The sequence below is a fragment of the Poecilia formosa genome, unplaced genomic scaffold, assembly GCF_000485575.1.
Source record: "Poecilia formosa unplaced genomic scaffold, Poecilia_formosa-5.1.2 Scaffold240, whole genome shotgun sequence".
Lineage (NCBI taxonomy): Eukaryota > Metazoa > Chordata > Actinopteri > Cyprinodontiformes > Poeciliidae > Poecilia > Poecilia formosa.
Genome location: NW_006800179.1, coordinates 55333 through 82842, shown reverse-complemented (window position 1 = coordinate 82842; position 27510 = coordinate 55333). Strand labels below are relative to the sequence as shown.

Below are 27510 nucleotides of genomic sequence, written 5' to 3'. Positions count from 1 at the left end.
TCCTCTGGCTCCGCCTCCAGCTAACTGGCTCCACCTTCAGCTAACTGGCTCCACCTTCAGCTAACTGGCTCCACCTCCAGTTACCTGGCTCCGCCCTCCTCTGGCTCCGCCTCCAGCTACCTGGCTCCTCCCTCCTCTTGCTCCGCCTCCAGCTAACTGGCTCCACCTTCAGCTAACTGGCTGCGCCTCCAGCTAACTGGCTGCGCCTCCAGCTAACTGGCTCCACCTCCAGCTACCTGGCTCCATGTCCAGCTAACAGGCTCCGCCCTCCTCTGGCTCCACCTCCAGCTAACAGGCTCCGCCTTCCTCTGGCTCCGCCTCCAGCCAACTGGCTACGTCCTCCTCTGGCTCCACCTCCAGCTAACAGGCTCCGCCCTCCTCTGGCTCCACCTCCAGCTACCTGGCTCCTCCCTCCTCTGGCTCCGCCTCCAGCTAACTGGCTCCACCTTCAGCTAACTGGCTCCACCTCCAGCTAACTGGCTGCACCTCCAGCTACCTGGCTCCTCCCTCCTCTTGCTCCGCCTCCGGCTAACTGGCTCCACCTTCAGCTAACTGGCTCCATGTCCAGCTAACTGGCTGCGCCTCCAGCTAACTGGCTGCGCCTCCAGCTAACTGGCTCCATGTCCAGCTAACTGGCTGCGCCTCCAGCTAACTGGCTGCGCCTCCAGCTAACTGGCTCCACGTCCAACTAACTGGCTCCGCCCTCCTCCGGCTCCGCCTCCAGCTAACTGGCTCCGCCCTCATCTGGCTCCGCCTCCAGCTAACTGGCTTTGAGTATTGGGTCTGGTTCACAGCGTATGAAGTTAAATTTTTTTCTCCAATTATTCAATGAAAAACAAGAAAATTAACCTCAGTTAAGTAAAATAAAATTGTAATCAAAACTTTTGGAATTGAAACGATTCCTTTTTTTAAAACAAAAAGTTTAGTTTAAAAAAGTTTTTTAAAATTAAATAACTAATTTTTGTCTTGTGAACTTAAAAATTTATTTTCCAAACAAACTTTTGTTTGCACACATCAGAAATCTTTTGTTGTGATTTTAGGCCCCACCCCCAACGTCATGTGAGAATCACAAGCAAAACTTTGAGTCACAAACAAAAACTTAGAATAGCAAGAAAAGATTTATGACATGAACAAATAAATTTGTTTTGCAAATAATGTTTTCACTTCATATTTTAATTTTTAAAAAAGTTTTTTTTTAAGCTAAACTCAGCAGGCTTTTCTCATGGTGACATGCATTAACAATTCAAATTTTGTTTTTTTCTTTTTTCTGCAGTTCCACGTTAAAGTTTGATGCAGCTCTGCTTTCCTGAATGGACCATCTTCATCTCCACTGCAGCAAACAGGCAGCTCTGTTTATAGATTACAGTCACTAAAAGGTTGCATTGTTTATATTTTTAATAGTGTAATTCTGTAAAGACAAAATGTCTGGTGGTCCAGCTCTGATTTACATTTCTTGGTAAAATACGGGTTTGAATATTGCAATACTTTCCTATAACAAAATAGACCTGCAGAAAGANGGCTCCGCCTCCAGCCAACTGGCTCCGCCTCCAGCTAACAGGCTCCGCCCTCCTCTGGCTCCGCCTCCAGCCAACTGGCTCCGCCTCCAGCTAACTGGCTCCGCCTCCAGCTAACAGGCTCCGCCCTCCTCTGGCTCCGCCTCCAGCCAACTGGCTCCGCCTCCAGCCAACTGGCTCCGCCTCCAGCCAACTGGCTCCGCCTCCAGCTAACTGGCTCCCCCTCCAGCTAACTGGCTCCGCCTCCAGCTAACTGGCTCCCCCTCCAGCTAACTGGCTCCGCCTCCAGCTAGCTGGCTCCCCCTCCAGCCAACTGGCTCCGCCTCCAGCTAACAGGCTCCGCCCTCCTCTGGCTCCGCCTCCAGCTAACTGGTTTTGAGTATCGGGTCTGGTTCACAGAGTATGAAGTTACATTTTTTCTCCAATTATTCAATGAAAAACAAGAAAATTAACCTCAGTTAAGTAAAATAAAATTGTAATCCAAACTTTTGGAATTGACACGATTCCTTTTTTTAAAACAAAAAGTTTAGTTTAAAAAACTTTTTTAAAATTAAATAACTCTTTGTCTTGTGAACTTAAAAAGTTATTTTCCAAACATAAACTTTTATTTGCACACATCAGAAATCTTTTGTTGCTATTTTAGGCCCCGCCCCCGACGTCATGTGAGAATCACAAACAAAACTTTGAGTCACAAACAAAAACTTAGAATAGCAAGAAAAGATTTATGACATGAACAAATAAGTTTGTTTTGCAAATAATTTTTTCACTTCATATTTTAATTTTTAAAAAAGGTTTTTTTTAAGCTAAACTCAGTAGGCTTTTCTCATGGTGACATGCATTAACAATTCAAATTTTGTTTTTTTCTGCAGTTCCACCTTAAAGTTTGATGCAGCTCTGCTTTCCTGAATGGACCATCTTCACCTCCACTGCAGCAAACAGGCAGCTCTGTTTTATAGATTACAGTCACTAAAAGGTTGCATTGTTTATATTTTTAATAGTTTAATTCTGTAAAGACAAAATATGTCTGGTGGTCCAGCTCTGATTTACATTTCTTGGTAAAATACGGGTTTGAATATTGCAATACTTTCCTATAACAAAATAGACCTGCAGAAAGAAATGACTAATAAAATATCTTACATTTACATAGTGTCATAATGTGTGGTTGAGGTGGTGAGGATGAGGACGCAGAGACCCAGGTAAGATGAAGAATGATGAATTTAATGATAATAGTCGGAACAATGGAGAACAGCACGGAGGAACAACTGATGGCAGAAGGAAACAGGTTTCACAGGGAGCAACGGGGAAGATAGGGACGTCGACACGACAGCACAGAGAAACAGACTTTAGCCGACATAACATGACGACAACATTAGACGAGGATCCGACGAGAGACAAGGACAACAGGTGGGTTTAAATACACACGGGGTAATCAAGGGGATGAGACACACCTGGGAACCAATCAATGGGAGGACAGGACAGAGACTCACAGGAAAAGCAGGACTGAACACAGGAAATCTCAAAAATAAACACACAGAAACACGGATCGTGACACATAGTTGTATGCTCTGTATAGAGATTTTCTTAGCTTTGATTGTATCTCACAATTTTGTAATTTATCATTGTTTATTAAACTCTGAAAGCTGAGTGGTTTTGTTAATAATTTATCCTAGAAGGCGGTTAGATGTGCCCTCTTTTTTTTTTGAGCACCTGCCCCTTTAGTGGTCTCTGCACGGCCCTGGGTGATGTCATCCTGCAATGTGAGCGTTCCCATGATGCAATGCTCTGGAGATTGAAGCAGGTTTGACCTGCTGCGTCTGAAATGCTGAGCAGCATCTTTATTTTTCCTCTGCAGATTTCTGGTGACGTCTCCAGTTTGGATCTTTTGTTTGGGTTTCTCGTCGTCCTCCTCCCCCTCGCTGCTATATTTGCCCTCGGCCCACACACCCCTCCCTCCCGGTTGCCATGGCAGCACCATGGCTCAGCATTATCCGCGCAGCAGCATCCAGTCGGCAGCGCTGGAGGACCTGCGCTCTCCAGAACCGGGCCAGCAGGTCCTGGAAGGGTCCAAACAAAGCTCAGCAGGGGCGTCCAGAGCCTTTCTTTGCTCTACATCAATATTTTATGTTGAAATTAAAGATTTTCATTCAAGCTGAACTGATTCTTGTGGCATAAATTCTGTTTTTAGTTAATGGTTTAAAAAAAGATTAGAAAGATTCTTGATCAGTTCAAGACATCAGTAGACTTTATTTCCTGTAAAACTAGAGGTAGTCAAAATGTTTTCAATGTTAGCAAAAGCGCTAAACAAAATATGTCTCTGTTTAAAATCAATAAATCTGTTTACTGTAGAACTACAGGCTGCTGTTCCACAGCAATGCATTCTGGGTACAGAATAATCGTAATCTGCTGCAACACAACACGGGTGGAGAGAGTGAGGAAGGAAATGGTTTTAAATTTAGCAAAGATGCTAAAGCGCTAAATGAAAAATTAGCTCCTCTATTAGCACATTAGCTCGGCTCACATCTGGTTCTCGTCCGAAGCTTTAAATTCAGAAATGGGAAAATTTCATTTAGACATTATCTAGTAAATGTTGTGGTTTTGCTTTGTAGACTTTTTCAAACTAAACACTCATAAAACTCAACTGGATTGCGGTTTTCCTCAGGGCCGGGGAATCGGTCCTGTGTCGTTTTATTCCTTTCTTTTAATGAAAAAAGCATATTCATGAGGAGCATTAAACTCCATAACATCATGGTTGGAAGCAAATAACATATACCAACATAAGTTTAAGAAATTTATTTTCAGTTCACCTGGAGTTTATCCTGGAGTTTATCCTGGAATCCTGGAGTTTATCCTGGAGTTTATCCTGTCTCTCTTTGAGTTTCACAGCATGAAGCTGAATGAAACGTTCTGTTGGAGTTTATCTTGCTGTTCCTTGGTTCCTTGCTGAGCTACAAGTTCATGTTCTCTGATGGGAACATGGAGCCGTTTGAAGTCCTGCAGCTGCAGCTTTTAAAGCAGAGTCAGCAGATTCAGGAGCAACATAAAGGTTGCTTCATGATATAAATACTTGTTCCTGTCATCTGAGCAGTTTAAGGCCAGTTTGTTTATTCTAAGTTCTGTTCTAAATGGAATGAAGAGCGTCTGAACTGAGCCGGTTCCTCTGCTGGCTTTATTCTACATAAACATGAAAAAATTGTCTTGATGATGTAAATCAGCTTTGATTGTTTCTAATTTTGCTCAGGAGAAAAGTAAAGCAGCAGATCTGTGACCAGCAGCTGGCTAAGGGTTAGAAAACAACTCAGAACCAAACTGGACCTGTTCTGAAATCTGTAATAATGAAGGGCGGTTGGCTGTGCTGTGGTGGTGCAGGGGGTTCAGCACAACCCACATATGGAGGCCTCAGTCCTCGACACAGCTGTCGCAGGTTCAATTCCCAGCCTTGGTGACCTTCGCTGCATGTCTTCCCCCTTCTCTCATTACCCACTTTCCTGTCAATTAACTATCAAATAAAGGCCACTAGAGCCAAAAAAATAATAAGTAATGAAGGGAGGAGCTGCTCAACATGGCGGTGTCATGTGAAATCTTTTTTATCCTTCCATCATGTTTTAATGTTTCTCATTAAAAACAAACCTGCAGTGCTACTTTGACGCTTTCATGTTTGACAAATCCTTCAATCTCCATGGCAACCATTCAGCTGTTAAAACGCCTGGGTGGGCCTAGCCCCGCCTCCCCCATTCTGCTCCTTCAGACTAGCCAGCAGCAATTAGCAAACAGCTGCTGAACTCATTATAGGAGCTGCTGCTCAGAGCAGCGCTGGTAAAAACATTAAAGGGTTAATAGAGGAGCCATGCTGGCATGACTTCCTGGAGGCGGAGCTTCAGGAAGAGCAGGAGATTTAAAGAGACAGAGACACAATTTAAAAGCATTAAACCATGAAGTCGAAGTTTTTTGAGTCAGATTTGATATATGTAGTATTTTTAAATCAACTGACGAACATAGTTACTTGATTATGCTCTAAAATGGAACCATGTGCCTGGAAACACACGATACCTCTGCTTTGAGGTGAGAGTTTGTACCCGAGGCCAGAAGTCCTTCTGGCATTAAAACAAAATAATAGAGAAACTCCTAACATCTTTAGCCTGGATGATCCAGATGATTGGAACATGCAGGTTCTAGAAGCCCATCAGAGAAGATGAGCGCGCTCAGTGTGAGCTGCAGGTGGATGTAATCCCCTAACAGGATGACGGCAGATTGGACCGCATTAATGAGACCAGCAGGCAGGAGGAGTCCAAGGTCCTCGTCCGTCTCTTCAGAGTAAATGTTCTCAGATAAGAGGCTCTGCACTGAGACAGAGATGGAGGATTTAGCTAACAAGCTAATGAACGGTCCAATTACAAAAGATCACAGAGTCCTGGAGCCACTCATTTATGAACAGAACCAAGTTCTACCGGACCCGTCAGAACATCACATTCATTTGGGGCTTTTCATGATTCATATCAACCTTTTTCTTCCAGGATGAGATGATCCACAGAACAGGGAGCATGAGTTCACATTTAGGACCAGAACCACAAACAGCCGCAAAGATACACATGAACAGCAAAACCCGAGAACGTCACAGAACCAACCGGTTCTGGTGAGTGATGATGACTGGGTCTGGACTGAGCAGTACCTCATGGAAACGCCCTCAACATCTAAAGGCTGGGATAGTCATGAACCAGGAAGAAGACTCAAACTGTCCTCCTCAGATGACAGGAAACCAGGAACCACCGGGGTTCAAATCAGGAACGTTAATCTGAGGAAGGACGGCGTGAAGCTGAACGGAGGTCTGCAGACATGGACAAACAAAATGTCTTCTGGAGAAACAAACACCGACAAGACGAGACTTTAAAACTAAAAACAATCCACCACGTGTCAAATGTGGTAGAGGCAGCATCATGCTAGTAATATCAGAGCTCTGGACAGAAAAGCAGCTTTTTGTAGCAAAAAACGAGTAAGATTTGCAGCTACCTGTTTTTTGATAAAAGTTGTAAAATTTGTAGCTAATATCTTTTTGATAAAAAAAGGCAGACTTCTAGCTTGTCGCTGTTTTGAAAAAAGTTCCTAAGTTTGTGGTAATTTTTTGAAGTGTTACCAGAGTTGTAGCTAGCTGCTTTCTAGAAAAAAGCTGCTAGTTGTGTTTTTGAAAAAAGTCGCAAAGTTCTGCTCATCTCCACACGTGGCCACGCCCCCCAGAGTTTATTGGCTCCGCCCACTTTGGTGCAATTTTCCAGAACTCGTCAGGGTTAGGCTTTCAAAGAGGGATTCGTTTAAATATGAGAGAATAAAGTCAAACTATGAGACATTTAAACTTTTAGCCTCCCTGCTGGTACAGAAGCAGCAACATGAGAGACGCTGTGCGTTCACATGACTTTATGAATATTATTACATGATGTGGAATAATAATCAGGAAGACCTAAAACTGCGTGTGGTTCAAAGTCCGACTGACTGGAAATCACAGGCTAGCGCCTGAGCATTGTTCAGACTCCCTGCAAACGAAGCTCAGAGAGGTTGAGGCGAGACACGCCAACCACGCTTCATCTGTCACCTCAGCCTGCTCCGTTACTGCAGCCCGAGGCCGGCCGGGTCAGAGGTCAAATGCTGCTGAGGATGAACCCGACACAGTCCTGAAATATAAGCCTGGAAAAGCCCAGATCCGTGTCACATCGTCAGCTTCCGCTGCCAATCTGAGCCACAGCGATGAGAGAGCGGCGCCGCGCCGATGGAGACATCCGCCAAGACGACACGCTGACCGCTTCGTCTTCTTCATACATCAATCAATCAATCAATCAATCAATCAATCAATCAATCAATCAATGTTTAAAAGCTTGAGGCTAAAGTAGCATCTCAAAGATGAGACTCTGTCCTGTTGGTAGCATTAGCATGCGGAAACCTCTGGGTGCTAGCCAGAACCATGCTAGCATCATGCTAAAGCTAACCCAATCAAACTCTCTGGGTAGAACAGAAATAGTTCTTTTTTTGTAAATATGCAAAAGTCCTGACCGGAACCTGCGTGTCGTGTTTCCGATACGCCTGTAAATCAGACGCACAGCTACATCCGCTAACAGCAGCGATGATGAAGCTGCTTCTTTTAGATCACTAAGTGTTGATTTCTGCTTCCAAATGATTTGATTGGACACTGGAGAAGACTACTGTTGTGTTCAAATTGTCCAAATAGGAGCTAGCATATTAGCGAAGCTATGCTAGCCTAAAATAGCATCTCAATGCTAACGTGTAGCAGCTAATGCTACATGTTAGCCACAGTCCAGATTTGTAAAGAAGCTGAATAAATGATCAGAACTGTAAATATCTTTGTTGTTGTGTTTGTTTATTCAATAATTTATGAATGTCGGAAAATAAATCAATGTCAGTTTGAAAAGATAATAAATAGATTAAAAAACATGAAAACAAAGGATATTATATTGGTAGGTTTTTAGTTAGCTTAAACAGAAAATATAATTCACATAGTTAGTTTTTCCCCAATAGTTTTTATTGCAGTTAACATTTTTTTCTCAATTTCAGTTTTTGCTATTTTGGTAGTTTTAATTAAAAATAATTACCTTTGTGTGTCTGTATGTGTGTGTGTATGTGTGTGTGTGTGTGTGTGTGTGTGTGCGTTTGTTTGTAATACCTTGTGGGGACGATTTTCCTGACATATACTACGTTGTGGGGACCGGAGCCTGGTCCCCACAAGGGGAAACCCTGTTTTTGGGTTCAAAAACAGGGTTAGGGTTAGGGTATTGAGTTTTGGATGGTTAGGGTTAGGTATGTGATGGTTAGGGTTAGGAAAAGGGTAAAGGTCAGGTTTAGGCTGTAGAAATGAATGGAAGTCAATGGAAAGTCCCCACAAAGATAGCAANTCCCCACAAAGATAGCAACACAAACGTGTGTGTGTGTGTGTGTGTGTGTGTTGCTCATCTATGTATCCAAAACTAACTCGACAGAGTTTCTGTTTCCCGTTTCTCCAGGAATCTTTATTTTCCATCATTTGTTGATTGTTTTAATTATTTTAATTTCTCGTTTCTTTGCCGACGTTTCATGGATCCAGAATCCAACCAGCCTGACTCCATGTTGTCTTCGGTTTGCAGCTGAGAAACTGACAAAATACAGTCTGCTTTAAGAGAACTTAAAATTTACATAATTTAGATTATTAAGTCTAAGTTAGCTTAGAGCCACGTTTGATACAGACCTGCAGGTTGAAAACCAAACCTTCATAAACTCTGATTTCTGCCTTGGACATGTTTGAGGACAGGTTCACCTGTCAGTGGCTGCAGATTAAGGAAGAGGAATTTTTGATAATCTCTTGTCAGGTTTTGCCAAACATTTGATGAGATAAAGTAAAAAAAACATCTGATTAAATCATGAACCTGCAGATTCTCTTCATCAGAATCAAATCTGATCAGAAACCTGAGATGAACCAACAAATAAACATCTAATCTAAAGAGCAGAGTTAAAAACATCTCTACAAACATTAATGTAACATTAAATTTCCCAGAATCGTGGATCTAAAAGTGCATCAGAATAAGTCGGTGCCATTTATTCTGTTTCTGTCCTAAAATATGGATCAAATCTGCTGAAACAACCAAATCCTGCTGCAGAAATTTATCATTTCTGAGTATTAAAAACCCTGCAGGGATTTTAAACATTTCCATTCAGATTAACATAAAAGTTCATGTTTTATTGCTGATCTTCAGCTAAAAATAATCATCAGGAAAGTTTCCCACAGGGTGATTACGCCTCCGTCATGCTGAACACTTCAGCGATTTAAATAAATATTTGATCCAGAATGAAACACAAGAAACCACCAGAACATCAGCAACAGAACCGGGTCCTGGTTCAGTTTGAACATCTTGGTGCAGCAGGTAGGTTAATAGCAAACGGCTCCGTCTGATCAAACTTCATTCAGTCATCATTCAGTCATCATTCAGTCATCATTCAGTCATCAGTCATCCAGACCGTCCAGTCACGTAAAGCTAACCCCGTCCACAGGAACATGATTAAAATGTTTTCATGCTCTGTGGTGTTAGCCATTCAGTTCACATTAGCGGCGCGCTAAAGGTTTTAGAAGAACAACGACTGGAGGAAGGATTGTTAAAACAGGGGAAGCTGCTTCCCTTTGGCCGACCAAACGGTGTTTCTGTAAATATTCCTGCTGTCGGATCCGCCTCTCCTTTGGTTTTGTCTGCAGCGCATTAATTTCGCGTCAACGTTGTGAAAAGCAACATGCAGCTGAACCTGCGCGGCGCATGGTGGGATAATTAACGCTGGAGAACAACGGCAGCGACCGACAGGACCGCCAACAGCAGCGTGACGCGATGTTGGCGACACAGACGGAGGACAACGCGCCGCCAGGCCACCGCCCCCCACGCCGCCGCCGCCCTGGTGTTATCACCGGGACACAGGGAGCCTTTCAGCAGCTCGGTATCAGCGATCCTCACCAGACAGCCGGCTGCAGATAGGGCGGGGGAGGGGTCGGAGGCGAGGCCACAGATTTACATCCGCTCTGAGTTGACCTCGTGACCTCTGCGAGGGGGGGTCACATATGGAGCTGCGATGGTGGTGGGGGTTAATGCCGGGATGCAGACAGTTCCTCGTTTAAATTAATCCAAGGATCAGATTTTGGGATTTTCAATTTGCGCTCTGACCTCGGCGCTTCATGATAACATCTGCAGCTCTGATGGCGGCCGCAGGACGGCGGCGAGGACGCAGCCTGCTGATTGGTTCCTCCAGAAGGTCAGCAGTCTGAATGCCACATTATCACAGAGAGCAGATCTGCAGTTAACAGAACTTTATCCAGCTCACGCTTCCAGGACAGAGGCGGAGATTCCAGATCTGCTCTACTTCAGAGAGACGTTTCTCTGGTGAAACGCGTCATGAACCTGACCCTGAGGAACGCCACCGTCCAGCAGGGCGCAGTCTGCTCCTCCATGTCAGAACCATCATCATGTAGGAGGATTCACAAAGGAAAGAGGTTTCCAGAGACTTTCTCCAGACTATCTGGGTTCAGAAGATTTCACACCTGACTTCATGTGTCCGATGGTGTTCCACCAGGTTCTGTCCTAGCTCCCCTCCTCTTTATAAACAGCTGATACGCTAACACTGATGACCCAGCACCAGCAGAATCACATCAACTGGTAATAACAAAGCAGAACTGACCCAAAGCTAACCCGGAACCGTCAAACTGGGATTGGACAGAAATCTGGTCCACAGCTTCACCAGGAAAAACAAGGGGGTAACACTTTATTTGGAGGGGGGTGAATAAGACTGTCATAACACTGTCATAAACATGACATAACACCTGTCATGAACATGAATAAGCCTTCATGAATATTTATGACTGTTGTCATAAAGCGTCATTCGGTAAATTATGACACTTTTAATACAAAGTTGACATTATTCGAAATATCTTTGTTATGACAACTTGACATTAACCAGGAAATCATTACTGTTTAAACTTTACCTTTAATAACATAAAGTTACCTAATTTTTAAAGTGAAATCAGTAATACTTTTATAACAAATTAGTATTTTTGGTAAAAAAAATAAAAATAAAAAAACAAAGTTGGGGGATTTATCTGTAAAGGATTCTGGAGTCAAATATTATGCAGAATTTCACAAAAAAAATATTTTTATCAAAGCTGTTTAACTTTTGAAGGAAATATTTCGACACAAACATATAAAGAGAATTAAAAATCATGTTTAATTTAGACAGTGAGATGTTTTAATGTTTCTGACCAGGCTGAGTTTTGCTGTGATGTCAGTGCTGGACCGTCGTTACGCTGAGTTTTAATTATTAATCCATTCAATCAGAGGACAGATCCACATTATTATCAATTCCCTTTTTCACATATTTCATCCTCACTTCTCAAACAGATTTATTAAAATGATTTTTTAAGTACTTTAACATCAATCTGTCTGAAGCTGAATAAATTATTCGGCGAGTTTATAAAGTGTTTGTGAGTTTTAAAGTTTGCCTCCGAACCTGCAGCTCAGGGAGGAAGGCTGTGATGAAGAGGAGGAGGAAGGCTGGAGGTTTTCGTCACAGACGCCCCCCTCCATGACCTCTGACCCCAGCAGCCCTGATGGGTCCCTTCGGCTTCAGCCTCGGCTCCCCCTCATGGAATGAAACCGAGGAAAATCAGGAAGGAAACAGAAACATCTGAAGCTCTGATCCGTCAGTTTCAGAAACTTTTCAGTTCAAACTGGAACCAAGAACGTTTATCAGGATGAAAGTCTGGAGCAACGAGAGGCTTTAAAGGGAATCTATGGTAAAAAAAATCATATTCTGGATGTTTTTATTCTTCCATTCCACTTTCTACTGCCTCAAAAAAACACCCAGCTGGTTTTAGAATAACTTCATGTTTTTTGTGTCTGGAAAACGAGTCACTTCAAAAACCTGCAAAACGTAACGTCACCACTGGTTGGTTGAGCAGAAGGCTCTACTTATGCTTTTCACAGATGTACAGTTGTGTAATTGCTCATCTGTTTGCAGCCATTTCCTAGTGTGAGTGTAAACGTTGAGTTGGGGGCGTGGCCAGCAGCAGCTGTTTAGATTTAAAGTGACAGAGACCTTAAAACATCTCATCTCGAGTGTTTGCGTGCAGAACCAGACGGCTAATGACTCTCGCTAATAGAGCTTAGCTCAGCTTTCTGCATTACACCGTCTGGCCTTCCTCTAATCCTTGTCTTCCTCCAGTCAACATGGAGGCAGCAGCTACAGAGAGAAAGTTGGAGAGAGAGGAAGACGGATGGAGAGACGGATGGACCGGAGGAAGAGGAGCGGTTAGAGCTCTGAGCAACAAAGCTGCTGGTTGGTTCAACGATGAAGAACAAAGAAAATCACTCTGCAGAAACACAAAATCTCAAAGAATTTTTTGTCTACGTTCTTGATCATCTGATTTATTTCCACACATGGAAAAACTTCAGAAAGGAAACATTTTATGATATCCAATGACTATCAGGAGCTCTGATCAGCTGATCAGGTTCGTCACATAATGAAGGAAATATTCAACTGCAGCTGATCAATCATGAAAATCCATCAATAAACTCTGATCCTGAAAAAGCTCAAGCTTCTCGCCTGAACCAAACGGACAGGAAGCGANAAGCTTCTCGCCTGAACCAAACGGACAGGAAGCGATGCGGTTAGAACCAAACGGACAGGAAGTGACATGGTTCTGCTTCCCACTGATGTCGTTCAACTAAAACACTTTTTTCTTCCCAAAGGTGAATTATATCAGCAAGACTTAATTAAAACGTTTAATCTACTTAATTCAGGTTTTGTAATTAATCATATTTTAATTATGTCCAAATATAAGCAAACTTTTCATTTAAAAAATGTTTTTGCTCTTAACTTTTTGACCAAACACACATCTGAGCTAAACAACAAAAATATTTAGTTTCTGTTCTTCAGCCAGCAGATTGGAGCAAAGAGTTTCAGGAAGTCCTGATTATTCATGGAGCTTCTTTACAAATCTGCACTGTGGACGCTAACAATAGCGTTAGCTTCTACATGCTAGCATTGAGATGCTATTTAGTCTAGCATAGAAACACTGATAGGCTAACTCTTTTCAACACAACTTGAACACAACAGATTTTCCAGCGTCCAATCAGATCGTTTAGAAGCAGAACTTAACACTGCTGCCGTTAGCGGATGTAGCTGTGCATCAGATTTACAGGCGTACCAGAAACGATTCCACCGGGAACGTTTCTATGAAAAAAAAAAGTTAATTAATTGCCTTAAAACTTTTAAGGTGTCAAAATTAATGTATCTAATTGATTGAAATCAATGATCAATAAACGTTTTGCTCAGACTCAGAACGAGTGCCGTTGGTGTTTTGGTGTTTTGAGTTACCATGGCAAAAGCCACACCAGAAAACCCCACAGTTATGGGTGTGTTTGACAAACGGACCGGAGTCGGGTCGAAGCGGACCGCAGTCGGGTTAAAGCGAACGAAGCGGACCGGAGTCGGGATAAAGCGGACTGGACTGTTTTGTTGGGTGTGAAGCTTTAAAGTTTATTGGCTCTGGTTTGTGAAAACAGCAGAAAGAGCTAGCATTAGCATAAGCTAGCTAATGCTAATTAAGGTCTGAGATGGTTTTCTATTAATTTTGGATTGAGCTGCGTTTAGGAACCTGCAGACGGTTCCAGACTGACAGGAGGAGAGTTTATGAATGAAGTGATGGGGCTGCAGTTCAGACTCATTTAATCAGATTAGTGAGGCATTCCCTGCAGCCAGTCCCATTGACCCGCTGTGACCTCTGATGCATCGGGGAGATGCAGTTGATCCGCCTGCTGAGCCTCCTGGAGCTGAAAGCTCACAGATCAGCTGGAATCTGTCCAGACTCAGAGAAACGGTTTGTTTTTTGTCATGAACGCGTCGGAGCATTAAATTCCCACAGAGCCTGAACGCCCCACAGAGGAGCGGTGAGCAGCGAACGCCTCCTGGGCTCAGAAACGACGGATATCAGCGAGTCTGGACCACATCCAGAACCTTCTCCTGCTCTGGTACCAGAACCGTTTCCATCGCTACCAACCAACCTGCGACCATCACAGCCGTCTGATCGACGTTCACCTGCTGTAGCTCTACGTAGCGCCGCGTCACGATGCTGCTGTCGCCTTTTACTCTAAGATCATAAACATTAGCTTCAGCTTCAAAATAGATATTTAGGTTGAAGCTAAATATTGAGCCTTGCTAACTGAATATTGGTTTTAAGCTAGATATTAGCATCCTAAGTAAATATTTAGCCTAAATATTTAAGCTAAATGTTTAGCTTATGTAGTTTGTAAGCTAAATATTTAACTTGCTCTTTATCTGTTTAGTTTGAAACAGTGACGTGCGGTGAGGTTCATTGCTGGTGAGACGCTGACTTACGACTATAGACGCCATGTATGTTATTTGACGTACGGAAAGACTAACCTTTTACATGTCATCCATAGCCGCGTTAACTCAGTGAAACTTTGAAATGTAGGTATTAATTTCGTGCTATGATCCACAGCAAAGGGAAAGAGGTATTCTCCACCCTAAACGCAGACTCGTTGCCATAGCAACTGCCAACATGTTTTAGGATTTAACACTAAAAAAAACTAGATTAGCTACCGCTCCTACTTTACTGAATTACTTAGACATACAAACTGTAGCCCACAAAACGCACATTTCATTAAAAAACTAAACAAAAACATCTTATTGCTGTCTTACCTTTATGTATCAATGAAATCCATGCACCGCTAATTCTGCACAAAAATCTCCATTCATCCAGAGCCAAGTCTATCCTCGGCATGTCTTTTCTGCTCCGTTTGAGAATCATCAAACTGTCTCGAAGCAAAACTTTTGCTTCGAGACAAAAGTTTTGTCTCGAAGTGGATTTTCAGATTTTCAACTGAAAACCCACTTTAGAAAACTGTTTAAGTGTAGAAATGTAATCTTTCATGTTGACGTCGGAAGAGAGGAGAAAACAAATATATCGCTGTACTTTACTTATTTACTGTGTGGCTAGCTCCATGGCTAGCTCACTGTGTCTTACTCTGCAGTTGTGGAGTCACAATATCTGGGATCATGAGCGCCCCCTGCCATGAGGCCAGAGAACTGCCTGCCTCCCCTGGAGTCTGTTTCTGATCGATCCTCCGCACACAAAACACGATACACACACAATTAGTGACAAAAAACACTGTACATTATATACATAAGTTAAATTATGGAAGATCAGTCCATATATTAAATGTTTTTTAGCCATTTCATTGCCGGCGTACAGACAGGAGGAGCTGCTCTCATAGAATGGCAGTCAGTGCAGTGAGCCAGAGGTTGATCAGTCCAGGTGAGGCTCAGCTTCCTGCTGCCTCACCGGCTTCGCTTCTGAGCATTTGAATGGGAAAATGCGAAAATCCAGCGATTTTGAAGAAAAAAATCATCAGAATTGGTTAAGCTACGTAAAAAATAGATACTTTATAGTACTAACCACAGGGTGAAAATAGCAATATAAATGGTTTTATTATTATATATTATTTTTCTATGACTGCACGTCACTGGTTTGAAACTATGACATTTATAAAAGAATGAATAAAATAGAAAGAAGCTCTGAACCATGAACCTCCATTTGTTGCTCTTCTGACTAAACAATCTAAATTATCGCTGCTAATTTTTTACAGTGTTAGTTTATAAACAGAGCCTGTTTATAAACTAACACTGTAAAAGAGCATCTGTAGATCCAAACCATGAAATATATATTTCATAATAGATTTATGTCCATATTTCTTTTTTATGTTTCTTTATTCAGACTATCTCTAAAATCGAGTATTTTGTCTCTGGTGATTCATTAAATGTTTGCTGTAACTTTTGTGGTTTATTTTTTTCCTCATGGTAATAATTGATCTGATTGATCTGCTTCAAGGTGGAATTGTCTTTTTCTTCACATCTGATGGTTTTTCAGTGTTAATAAAGTTGGACTAACATCTGCTGCCACTCAGAAAACCTCCTGGCGTTCTGACATCTGCAGAACACGGAGGCTGAAGTCGCTGACCTCTGACCTCTCCTTGTTTGTGCGTGCAGGCACAGCTGGAAATCTGCAGCTCTGACACGCAAACATTGGTGTCAGGAGCCACCGCTCCCTCCATCTGACATGGAAAGGGACGAGAGTGAGACGTAGCGTGACAGGAAGAGGACACGCAACCCCGTCCAGAAACACGGCGCCCGGCCCAGAGAGCCGCTCCGCCGGGGGCCACGCAGCTCCTCCAACGCTCCGCAGCCAATCAGGTTCCAGCTCTCCACACACGGAAAGCGACTCCGGGGAGACGGCAGCGGGATGACAGCAGATCTCTGAGCTGTCAGGAGCAGCGGCTCCCACAGGACGCCATGACAGACGGACAGGCGGGACGATGGCGGGGAAGACGAAGCAAACAGGAGAAACGGGAGAAAAGACTTCAGGGATCTCCTGCCTCGCTAGAGCAGCCGAGTTTATCCACCGAGTCTCACTCTGACACGTTTCCAGGAACGAGTCGACTCGTTTCAATCTGAGACTCGTCAGGATTCGTACGCAACAGGACAACAGCTTCTTGTCTCCACAGGAAACAGGAAGCTGCATCCAGATGATGGTTATTATCTGCCAGAGTCCAACATCACCTGGGTGATAAACCTGAAAATTAACCAAATTTATGACACTAGCTGCTTTTCCATCGACTATCGAACAAATTGGAATTACAAAAATAAATCTGCTAAATGACAACATGCCAATTTAGAAAAAAACTCACGTTTCTCTGCTCTGATGAGATAAAGATGTAGATTTATTTTTGCAGAACTTTAATAGAAACACTTTTTTGCATCACAAGAATCACATGATCAGCAGCTGGATCTTACTACTGCTGGAAATGACAAAGAAGACAACAGGAAGTCAGGAAGTACTCTTTGTTTTTTCTTTTGGTTAAATAAATCTGTCCTTTATGGAAGAACATCAAGAAGAAAGTCACATGAAGTTGTGTTTGCGGTTTCTTAAAGCCAGTAGGAAGAAACCGTCTGCCTGTCTGACTGTGGGAACACGGCCAAACGCCTTTTGGTTCTGGGAGATTTTCAATTTCAAACGACTTAAAGATGAAGATTAAAGAGAAAATTTCAAATTGAAACAACACAAACAAACCCAGGAGGATCAGAAACCATTTTATAAAAGTAAAAATCTTTTTTATATCTGCCAAACTTTTATTGGCGTTGTTGGTAAAGAAATGTGAGTCCAGTTTCTGCTAAAGGATTGAAAGAACTTTTTCTTTTTCCATTTTAATCAGACTGTTAACTCAAACTGGAACTTCCTGCTTGTTTGTTTTCTTTCATTTCCAACATCTCAGTCAGATTAAAGGTCGATTATGAAACTTGGCCAGGATTTGATTTTGATTTATAAAATGTTTTATTCTCTAATTGTAAATTATGTAGAACAAGAGATATGCATTTTGCGTAAATTCTCTACTTCTGTAAAGTTTTAGTTCCTAATTTTTTTCTTTTATTGCTCCAAAAATAAAAGTTAATGTTCAGTTTTGACCCAGTCAAGGCTTAAATACAAAATATCGCACTTTGCATATTCTATGTTTTACCCTTCAAAAAATGTGATTTCTTTGGAGAAAATGGGCATGAAAACATAGAAAAGTTAAAGAATATATATAAAACATCTTATATGAATAGGTCTTAAATTTAAAGATTTGATGAAGGAAAAAATAATGGCAGTAAAGGATGGCAAGGTCCTGTCAACAGCAGTATTTATTATTTAAAGATAATGTATAAACTAACTGCAGTAGCTTCACCTGTTCAGTGCTGAAACTAACAGAACCGTGTTTGACGTGTGGAACCCGTCCTGGTGAAAACAACAAACGCTCGGCCTGGTCGGCTCTCATTACTGTCAAAAACACGACAACGCTGCAATATTTATTCTCCTTACAGTTATCTTTTATTTACACGTTATTCTGCTGTCAAACAGACGTTTTCTCCAAACTACACAGGTAGATGAGCTGAGAAACAAAACTTATCCTCTACTCCAGACATCTACCTGCAAACCTGCTCTTAAAGTCATCTTCAGCTCAAAAAGTTTCATTTTACACTTTAAGCAAAAGTTAATAAATAGCTCCGTATATAAACCCTTTTATTTTGAAAGTAAAACTTTATTCTGATTTCTGTTTAGTTAGCTACATCGGTTGCCACATCTACAGCTACATATGCTACCTCAGCCATATTAGCTGCAGTAGCTAATAAGTTAGGTATGCTACATCTGCTAAATTAGCTGCATATGCTACATCAGCCATGTTAGCTGCTTTAGCTAATAAACTACATTAGCTACATGCTACACTAGCTGCATCAGCGACATTAGCTACGTATACAAGATATGTTAGCTACTTTGACTTTCTGATGTCACTTCCTGCTCACGCAAACAAAAAGCAGCGTCTTCTAAAGGACATCGGCGCTCCGTCTTCAGGTGCAGACATCCACATTTAGTCCAGGATGTTTGAAGTGGTGAAACTAGCTCTGCAGATTCAGAATCAGATTTATTGGCTGAGTTTGTTCAAATTCAAACATTTTCTAATAAAAACATCTGAGCAGAAAAAGGAAGAAAACAGCACAAAGTTTTTTCATTAAACCAAGTAAACATCTTTCCGTTCCTATTTGAACTTTTCCGATAGACTTCCTTTTTTCTCACGTTTCTCCATCTGCCATTTCATTTGAGGATAAAAACTGAACAGAAAAAGAAAACGATGTTTTCTCTTCATGGACTGTTTGTGTGGTTCTGGCCTTGTTAGCCTCAACAAACCTGCTTCCATCTCAGGTCCTGATGCAGGAACATTCCAGCAGATCCTTCCTACCACACAGAGCCAGTTATCCACCAACCAGTGAGCAAACATGGAGGTTCTTCTTCATCCTGAATTCTGCAGCAGCTCTGATTTTATTCCCTGATCAGGGATGAAGCGATTTGTCACGTTCTGATGCGTCCTGGTGGCCAGCCAACATGGAGTCACGTTGGCCTCATTCTGCTGATCCGGAGCAGATTGTTATGAATGTTAGCTCCAGCATTAGCATTACTGGTCAGACGTAATATTCAAATTTTAAGAGTCATGATTTCATCAGCTGGACATGGAAGATCATCATATTTAAGAGAAACAAAAGTTAATGAATCCTTTTAATCAGGACTCCTGTTCTCACGGAGTAATTAATGAGCTCTAATCGTCCTCAGAGAAATGAATCACATAAAAACTGATCTGCTGTCAGCTGGAATGCATGACGAGTCCAGTTAGTATTCAGAACCATCCAGAACCGACCTCCTCCTTCCAGAACCGACCTCTGGTTTCATGATCTCTGATGAGAACGCTCTTCTTCACCAGGCAGGTTTCATATCATGTAAGTTGATAGCATTTAGCTGCTGCGGTCGTTAGCGCCTAGCTGCTGCAATTGTTAGCATTTAGTCGCTGTGGCTGTTAGCGTTTAGTTGCTGTGGTCGTTAGCATCTAGCTGCTGCGGTTGTTAGCATTTAGCTGCTATGGTTGTTAGCGTTTAGCTGCTGCGGTCGTTAGCGGCTAGCTGCTGCAGTTGTTAGCATTTAGCTGCTATGGTTGTTAGCAGTTGTTAGCGTCTAGCTGCTGCGGTTGTTAGCATTTAGTCGCTGTGGCTGTTAGCGTTTAGCTGCTGCAGTCGTTAGCATCTAGCTGCTGCAGTTGTTAGCATTTAGCTGCTATGGTTGTTAGCGTTTAGCTGCTGCAGTCGTTAGCATCTAGCTGCTGCAGTTGTTAGCATTTAGCTGCTATGGTTGTTAGCATTTAGCCACTGTGGTTGATAGTGTTTAGCCACTGCAGTTGTTAGCGTCTAGCTGCTGCGGTCGTTAGCATTTAGCCGCTGTGGCTGTTAGCATTTAGCTGCTATGGTCATTAGCGTTTAGCCGCTGCACTCGTTAGCGTCTAGCTGCTGCAATCGTTAGCATTTAGCCGCTGTGTTTGATAGTGTTTAGCCACTGCGTTCGTTAGCATTTAGCTCTTATGGTCGTTAGCATATAGCCACTGTAGTCGTTAACATTTAGCCACTGCGGTTGTTAGCATTTAGCTGCTATGGTCGTTAGCATTTAGCCAATGCGGTCATTAGCATTTAGCTGCTATGGTCATTAGCGTTTAGCCGCTGCGGTTGTTAGCATTTAGCCACTGCGGTCATTAGCATTTAGCTGCTATGGTCATTAGTGTTTAGCCGCTGCGGTTGTTGGTGTTGCATCAGGGAAAACAATGTAAAATTCGGATCATCTCCAGGAAGAGGAGTCACTCGGTTTCACCTCATTCTGGATCTGAGTGGACCGGTCGGCCTTCAGCTCTGATCCATGGAAACTGAGTTTTGAGTCAACAGGAGGAATTAATGATGAACAAACAGAGAAAATGTTTCTGCTCAGGAGAAAGACAAACGTTCCCTGTTTTCATTCCTCATGAATTATTGATAAAATATCGAAGGCGTCTGCAGTCAGAAGGTCTTTAAAAAGTTTCCATCCACTTAGGATCAAAGATCTAAAGTCTTGATTTTCTCTCTTTCCTTTTTGTCTCTTTTGGATGTTTTCCTTTCTTCATCCATCGTTTCTGCAGAGGAAATCCTGGTTTACTTCCTGCTGCATCAGTTTAGTTTTTCTCTGCCATGAATCTGCAGTGAATTATTGTATTTATCACAGAGGAAGAGGAGAAAGGGGAGGAGATGAAGAGGAGGAAGAGGAGAAAGGGGAGGAGATGAAGAGGAGGTGAAAGAAGAGGAAGACATATGTGTTGCTCTGCAGGGTCTGACTGGATGCCAGTGATGATGTCAGCGCAGCCTGAACACAAACAGACCATCAGGCCGACCCGATCCATCAGAACCTGAGGAACGCTTTGGACTGGTTCCAGTTCTGGTACTGGTTCTGGTTCAAGTTCTGGTACTGGTTCTGGTTCCAGTTCTGGTACTGGTTCTGGTTCCAGTTCTGGTTCTTCAAAATAAGGGCTGGTTGAGAGCAAAGCAAACTGAAACTTAATCATCCAGTTTTTGGTAGAAAGAGAAAAACCATAAATTATGCAAATGGAAATTATTGAGGTTGTTTGAATTTATCATGTGATTAATTGATTATTGATTACTGCAACAGGCCTACGCAAGGCTTCAGAAACATTTATAATGTTTCTGTAATGAATGCATGTTTTACCTTAAAGTAATAATAATAATCCCTTATGATCTGTGTGGCTTTAATGGAAAACATCTGAAAACTGGACGTATTTTGATCACCTGTTCAGGTGGTTTTCAAGCCGCTGACGTGAAGATCGGCCTGTTAAGGCTGATTGTTTTGTTTTTGGGGGTTTTGGATACGGCTCCGAAGCTTCTTGAACTAAAATGGAGCGTTTTTCCAGTTGTGCTGGTTGCTTGTTTGGTACCGAAGTAATAAATGAATAACTGTAAAATGTGAATCTGCAGCACACAGCAACCTGGCTACAAAATAAAATGTATTTATTTATAAAGGTAAAGACTCAGATTTTCTCCTCAGGCCACAAAATACAGCTGAAACCAGAAGTTTACATACATCCAATCAAAAGATATCCAGGTTTTTTTCTCACTGTTTGAACCAAACTTCTCCTGATTCAGTCAGTTAACATCTATTTGCTAAACGTCCCAATAATAAGAATTTATTTATTAAAGTTCCAGGCTGCATATCACGACGAGGCCTTTATAAACTTCCTGGTTGTCATTTCTGTAGTTTTTCATTTTCATGACGGCTCCTAGTAGTTTTATTCACCTAAATTTGAAAAACTCAATGACAAACTAGAAAAATTGCTGTTCCTAGCGAAACAGCCGGGTGAATGCATATTTGCAGAATGTTTGCAGCAGAAGAAAGCTACAGACATACATGGTAGACACCTTTGCTAAAGACTGAAATTTAGCCAAAGATACAGCACAGATCAACAGAAGCAGAAATTAGTATAAAACCTGAAATAGTTGAAAAAGTTGAAAAGTGAAACATAGCAAAAGAAATGGCATAAAGTAGCAAAATAAGCAGAACATTTTTATATATGAATTGCTAAAATTGATTAAAGTTAGCAGATGACATTTGTAGACAGTAAATCCAGTAAAGCAGAAGGAATAGAGAAAAGAAGACAAGCAGGAAGCAAACAGAAACAGAGCACAAGACAAATACAGTGGAGTAATAGGAGAAGCTGTGACATGGCTTTACTCCAGAAGAGCTTGACATGAAACAGTAAGACCTGTAGCAAAGACAACAATAGTTCCTCAAAGTAGACGTTTGTGGCTACGTTTTAAAGTATAAATTATTTCTGTACAGTTAAATATGTATGAACAGCATCATTTTGTTTGTCAAAAAGCATGAAAAGTTAAAAACAGAGGATTCCACCACAGGATTACATTGTAAACCTGAAAACGATCAAAATTCTGCATAAAACGTAAATCGCAACTGTGGAAAAACCGTAAGAGATATCAAAAGGCCAAGACATTTGAATACAGTTTAAAGTCTTGTGACTTGTTTAAAAGTTGAATGGAGTTCCTAGTGTGTATTTCAATGGGGCAAAAAAACTGCACAAAAGCATAAATATTTCAAAAAGTAAAATAGTAAAGTTTAGCAAAAGACATAGCAATAATGTCCAGAAGAAACTGAATGCGTTTTGATATATGAATTAACACAATTAGTTGAAGTTAGTAGAAGTAGTTAACGACCGAAAAATGTGAGAATGGACTAAAATGTTGTCACTGATAAAAAACAAGCAGTTTAACAACTGATGGTAAAAAACCTGCAGCTCTTTCATTCCTGCTCCTGTCCTGACCAGCATTGTGACGCCAGCAAACCGCAGCCTGATGAAGGCACACAGTTCAAATGAATCGTAGCCCCGGCCCCAAACAAGTCGATAAAAAGATTCACCCAAGGGGGCGGAGCCAGGAAGCACTGGGGGCGGGGCCGAGATGGACAGAGAGGGTTGAGCAGCATTTATTGATGCTTTATTGATAACTGATCAAATTTGTTGCTGTGACATTCTAACAACAGTTTTAAAAAAGCAACAAGTGACAGATCCAGCCAGCAGAGGGCAGCACTGAGATGGTTTCAGGACAAATACTGCAGAGTCAAATAAATTTACACTAAAATTTGGCAATAGTCACAGAAACACAAAGTTACACAGTTTATCTGGAAAAAAAAATGTTTAAGGCACTTCATGGTGACGTCACCAGCAGCTCTGCTGATCAGTCGACTCTGGGAAGACTAATGGGACCAACCGGGACCAACCGGGACCAACTGGGACCAACCGGGACCAACCGGGACCAACCGGGACCAACTGGGACCATAAACTCAAAGCTGGGCAGTCGGCGCTACCATGACTTCCTACACAACTTCACATTTTACAGCAGCATGTGTGTGTGTGTGTGCGCACACACACTGGTCCGGTCCAGTCGTCTCCTGTTCCGGTCGTCTCCTGGTCCGGTTGTCTCCTGGTCCAGTCCGGTTGTTGGTTCCAGTAAAATTGTTTGATGTTTTTATGTCTGAATCTTGTTGCAGATAAATAAAAAAACTCTGTTTCCGTTTTCCATTTCAGTTGTTTCCCTCCAGGTTGGACTGAATTCAGAAGCAGCTCTTGCCGAGTCCGATCGGCTCTGAGTTTCGCAGCGCTCATAAATCCAGAGTGCATTTGGCGAACGGACTCAGAGTTCGGTTCTCCTGGGAGGCGAAGGGTTAACCACAGCCAGCAGGCCGGCGCTGACCTCTGACCTCTGCTAATGCTGTCTAAAGGGGGAGTGAAATGCTCACACATGAACCTGACCTCAGAGGAGAGGCGCTCCATCTCCATGGCGACCGGCGCCGTGACCCGCCTGCACCGGTCCAAACCGGACTCAGACTGACTTTAATGTAAACATGACGAGTTTGGGATTAACTGGGATTTATTTCATAAATCAGATTTGATCAGATTATTTAAAAACAAGGAAGGAAGTTATTCAAACCAACAGAGGCAGATTTGATATAATCCAAATATGATCCAGATATGATCCAGATATGATCCAAATATGATCCAGATATGATCCAAATATGATCCAGATATGATCCAAATATGATCCAGATATGATTCAGATATGATCCAGATATGATCCAGATATGATTCAGATATGATCCAGATATGATCCAGATATGATCCAGATGTAATCCAGATATGATTCAGATATGATCCAGATGTAATCCAGATATAATCCAGATCTGATCCAGATCCTGTCATGACATCTGGAGAAAAATACTAAAGTCTCCTGGAACTGGAAATCATTTTTAATCAGAACATAAACGCACCAAATTCCATTTACACTCATCCAGCATGCTGAGGCGAGTCTTCATGGTGGCGCAGAGGGAACTTCAGGCTGCAGCACTGACCGCTGCAGCAATCTGTAGCTGTGTTTCTGTTGCTAATGTGTGTAAATCTTTGTCTATTTTCTGCTAATGTTGAAATCAAACAACTGCACTGGACCTCAAGGTGGAACTGACCGAACTCCTCCGGTTCTGCACTGACCCCCCTGTCCTTGTGGCAGGTGGAGGGGTCAAAGGTCACCTGAGGTCACGCTGGCTCAGCCTCAGAGGATGAAGCTGCTCCTCTTCTTCAGCCTCTCTGAACTGATCGTGTTTCATTTTTCATGATTGGATTTACAAACGTCAGGCAGGTTGTTTCTTTGTCTCAACATAAATTATTTTTTTCCTCTTTGCAGAGTCGGCGTTTGTTCAGCTCAGAGACGCAGCTGCTCATGAAATATTCATGATATTCATCTCCAGTTCGGTCGGGATCAGTTTGGAGAAGTTCTCACGCCCCTTTGCCTCTCATCAGCGACCCGGTTCTGTTCACCCAACATTAAATCTGATTTCCATCTGTGACATTAATCTGTGTTTGGTTTTCTTCTGATCTGGATTCATAATTTGTTTTTCCAACATTTCCTAATCTGTGGAGAAAAAGACGACTTCCATGTTTTCTGCTTCAAGATGGAGGAAATTCTGACCTTTGAACTCAGACAGTGCCTGGACTGTGGTCATGCTAACAAAGTTAGCATGCGGCACACAGTGTAATACTCTTCAATCTGCGCTAGGGGGAGCTGTGGAATAAAAGTGTTTTGAGAACTCAGCCTTGAGGAACTCCAGATGTGACTGTTCTGGTTCTGGTTCTGGCTCTGGTTTGGGATGCGCCGTATGAATGAGGATATTTACGGATGTGATCCATATCCGACTTTTCCCGGCAGTTTGACCGGCAGCATTCCGATGTTTTTCATTAATCAGCAGAATGAACAAAAAAGTCTGATTTCACCCAAAACGTCTGACAAGCTACACATGCTCAGCTGAGAATAGACCTGGACTTTGACTAGGCCACTCTAACCCATGTTCCTGCTGGAAGTTGAACTCAGATCTTCTGCTGCATCCAGCAGGTTTTCCTGATCTGGATTTTTCTCCTGTCCAGAACCAGAATCAGAACCGCTGCAGTTCCTCTCAGGTGTTTTCTACAGGGAATCGTTCTCCTTTAGTTGGGGGTATCAGAGTAAAGGGGCTGAATATTTGTGAATGAATTTTGTTTGTAAATGCAAAGCGTTTCATCACCATGTGAACATTTCTGAAAGACATCAAGGATTCACTGATGAGCAGAAAAGTTTCATTTGGACCCAGAACGTCTCGGTTAGCGACTCGGTTCTGATGCTCTCATCCTTTTGTCCCCAGCTGGCTGCTGATTGGCTGCTGGCAGGACGCAGAGGAAGACTGTGACATCACCTCCAGCCAATCAGAGATGGAGAGAATCTGGGTTCTGCTGCAGACGATTGGGTCGGTTATCAGAACCGAGCCGATAAAGGACAACAGGATGGAGGAGGAATGCTGCAGCTAAAGAGAAAATGAGGCCAGAACAGAACCAGAACCAGAGCAGAACAGAACCAGAGCAGAACCAGAACCAGAACTAGAACCAGAGCAGAACCAGAACAGAACCAGAACAGAATCTGAACAGAACCAGACCAGAACAGAACCAAAACCAGAACCAGAACTAGAACCAGAGCAGAACAGAATCAAAACCAGAACCAGAACTAGAACCAGAACAGAATCTGAACAGAACCAGACCAGAATCTGAACAGAACCAGAGCAGAACAGAACCAAAACCAGAACCAGAACTAGAACCAGAACAGAATCTGAACAGAACCAGAACCAGAACAGAATCTGAACAGAACCAGACCAGAACAGAACCAAAACCAGAACCAGAGCAGAACAGAACCAAAACCAGAACCAGAGCAGAACAGAACCAAAACCAGACCAGAACCAGAACAGAATCTGAACCAGAACCATGAAGTGACCAGCTCATCCATCATGACATTTCCTACCTGAAATGTAGGAAATGTCTCCATTTCCTACATTTCAGGTATGTAGGAAATGGAGACATTTCCTACATACCTGAAATGTAGGAAATTTCAGGTAAAAAGTGATTTGAGTCGATTTATTCTCAATGTCTTCCAACAAAAACAAAAAATGGAATGAATGGCACCTCACCTTCTCCCCTTCACAATAAAAGCATACATTCTGGTATGAAAACATTGTATCCGCCACAAAATTAAATTTAAAAAATAGCCATTTAAAAAGATCTTAATTATGAAAGACTCCAAAGAACATCAGTAATAAATAAAACAAAAATAAAGTCAAGCACACAGTGAGTCAAAAACTCAATTCAAAATGAGAGAGAGAAAATAAAAACCAAAAAAAATTAATAAAAATTAAGTCGGATTCACTGTCAGTCAATAAAAATAAGTTTTCAAAATTCTTGAAATTTCCTGGAATTTGACGTTTTTACAAAGTAACAAATTCAGGATGTAAAAATTCATGAAAAGGTCCAAACCATAGAAGAAGAGAACCTGCTCCCTGTTGGGCCAAGCGGGCTCACTACTGCCCCCTATCGAACCGCCGAAATCCAGAGAAGAAACTTCCTGACATCAAATTATATCTGAATGTACAACAGAGTGTCGTCTGAGAAAACCTCCCTGAGGAACGCCACCGTTCATCTGAGCTTTAAAATGTTTGAGGAAAGTTTCAGCTCAGAGGAATGAAGGAAACAAAGAAGCAGATTCAAACCTGAAGGTTTGAACCAGGCAGGAAGTTTCTGATCCTTTCAAATTAAAAACTAAAAAACTCACAAATTTTCACTTTCAAGACATTTCTGAACGTTTCTGTTGATCTCAAAAGACTCACGTTAGGACAGACTCAGATCTGCTGAACCTGGAGGAAAACTCAAAACATCAGCGAGAAGGAAGAGCAGGAAGAAGAGAAGAAGAACAAAAAACAAGAGAAGAAGAAAAGATGGTCGTCATTTTCCCTCATCGCTGCTTCTATTGTCCATCAGAGACAAAATAAACCAAGTTGCAAACCTGATTCTGATGCTGCAGTCTGGTTGGTGCAGCGTCACACGCTGTGTGTGTGTGTGTGTGTGTGTGGGTGTGTGTGTGTGTGTGTGTGTGTGTGTGTGTG

General features: G+C 42.2%; 1 protein-coding gene and 1 long non-coding RNA gene across 2 annotated transcripts in view; one reads left to right on the top strand and one right to left on the bottom strand.

The window, feature by feature from the left end:
• Nucleotides 1–27510, bottom strand: part of LOC103149961 (phosphatidylinositol 3-kinase regulatory subunit gamma) — a 62128-nt gene that overhangs the window by 24969 nt on the left and 9649 nt on the right. The gene's annotated exons all lie outside the window — the stretch shown is intronic.
• Nucleotides 13344–17399, top strand: LOC107838328 (uncharacterized). Its single transcript, XR_001664390.1, has 2 exons — nucleotides 13344–14050; nucleotides 16089–17399. It is a non-coding gene; the product is annotated as an uncharacterized LOC107838328 (long non-coding RNA).